A 2,178-nucleotide genomic window follows, 5' to 3' on the forward strand; every position below is an offset into this window, starting at 1 on the left:
AAAAAACATGTTCAACATTATTTTGCAAAGAAATACAAATTAAAAAAAATAGATGTAATTTTCACCTATTACATTGGTAGGGATATAGTGTGTGTTACAGTGTATGTGGGTGTGCGCGCGTGTGCGTGTGTGTGCGTGTATGCATGTGCGCATGCAGTGTTGGTGATGGATGGTGAGAGCCTGTGCAGTGCATAGCAGGTTGGTAGCTCTTGACCTCCAGTGTGGTGACCTCACCATGAGGATTGTCCCCAAGGAGAGAGTCAGAGTTGCAGATACTTATTCATCTCATTGTTACTTCTAAGAGAGCGACAACTGAAAACAGCATGTTTTACATTATGCAATAAGTAAAATAGTTTGCAGTATACCCATAAGAAATATCTATTTTCAGCTATTAGCATTATATTTTGGAAGTTTATTTAATAACAAGGAATAAATGTATATTTAATATTATATAAACCATAATAGGATTAAAAATTGATGGCATCTATGGTCTCAATTTTTAAAGACCTACCTAACAAGTACAGAAAAGACATTTGAAATAATTGAAAATTGAAAATTGTTCACAGGGGTTTGATCTGAGGTGATTACTAAATTTTTATTCTATTTTACCACATTTGCCAGTTTGTCATAGAAGTATTACTTTTATAATCAGAAAAAAAGATTATTTCAATAACTATCGCTGAAAGAAAAAACTCTCCTTAACACCCTTGCATGGCAGGAAAGACCTTAATAAAGTGTAATATGGAAATGCATTTCTAACCTCCTAGGTAAGGATCGACAGATAGTGTGTCTCTCCCACAGCTTTTACTATACTAGAGGTCACCACTTCTGTATTTTAAGTTCCTTAAGATGAGAAACATGTCTTATTCATCTTAGTGTCATCCATAGAATTTAGTACCATACATTACGCATATAAAAAGGTTAATCATAATATGGATTTAACAGGATATTCACAGTCTCAAAAATATCATATTTATTATATCAAATTACTTATTAAGAACAGAGGGGATAGTTGTATTTTTTTCTGTGGGGAAATCTAGTGTACACTATCATAAAGTGATCAAATTTAGCATCATCAATAACAGGACAAACTGGCACCAAGTGCCTCCTAATGGATACATTGGGAAGTACGACATCACTTTTGGAATATTCTGGCCAAAAATGTTTAACCTGAATTCAGCCATGAAGAAGCAATCAGACAAATTCAGACTCGGACAGTTTTTAAATTATCTGACCTGAACTCTGAAATTTCTAGGTCATAAATAAAAAACAAAAACAAGAAAAGGCAGGGAAAATATTCCTAATTAAAAGCGACATAACCAAATGCAATAGATTTGGGATCAATAAATTCTATAAATAAATACTGTTTTTGGGGGAAAAATAATGTGAATACATGCACAGTAAAATGTGTTCAGAAATTTACTGAAAGAGATTCTTTGTTTTCATTTGTAATCTGTAGAGCACTGTAAATGATAATTACTGTTTCAAAAATAAGATGGATTTCTATATGGACAGGTGGATGAATGATGCTTAGCTGTGTGATAAAACAAATATGGCAGAATGTTAATTGTAGAATTTAGGTGGTGGGTGTATGGATATTGCTGTATAATGGCTGTATAATTCTTTCAGCTTTTGTATATGTTTACAAAATTTTATAATAAAATCTTGGGGGAAGAGGTAATTATTACTGTGATTGTCATTGTTCTGTTTAAATAATGAAATTACATGGTAGGCTGATGTGGCTCCCCACTGAAACTACTCCCATTAAATTATAAGAATGAATAACGTAATGTGAAACTAAAATATGTTTTTAGGGAAGTTTTATGCATCACATTTGAAGGCCTGGAATTTGTATGATTGCACTAATTTAGTCATGTTAATGACACACATTTTGATTTAATTTTAAATAATAGCTGAATCAGGTACAGGAAAGACCAATAATAGATAGACTAATACTAAACTCATAATTGCTGGGTCGAGAACACATCTGAGAAGGACAGAGATTGGGGATTCACTTTTGTTTACTAGGTATGGGGTGGGGATGGTAAAGTCCGCAGGGAAAACTGGATATGAGGGAGGTCACCAATGCAGAGATGGATCAGTGAACTGCTTATGGCATCAGAGCAAGGGCATCAAGGTCAGGATCAGAGAAGGCAGAAGGTCACTGGCCACAGTGAG

The 2,178-nt window shown here is 34.0% G+C and overlaps 1 protein-coding gene across 1 annotated transcript in view; it reads left to right on the forward strand.

The window, feature by feature from the left end:
- The window catches only part of ARMC4 (armadillo repeat containing 4), a 154,377-nt gene that overhangs the window by 43,638 nt on the left and 108,561 nt on the right, over positions 1 to 2,178 (forward strand). The gene's annotated exons all lie outside the window — the stretch shown is intronic.

The sequence above is a fragment of the Pteropus vampyrus genome, unplaced genomic scaffold (assembly GCF_000151845.1).
Source record: "Pteropus vampyrus isolate Shadow unplaced genomic scaffold, Pvam_2.0 Scaffold150, whole genome shotgun sequence".
Lineage (NCBI taxonomy): Eukaryota > Metazoa > Chordata > Mammalia > Chiroptera > Pteropodidae > Pteropus > Pteropus vampyrus.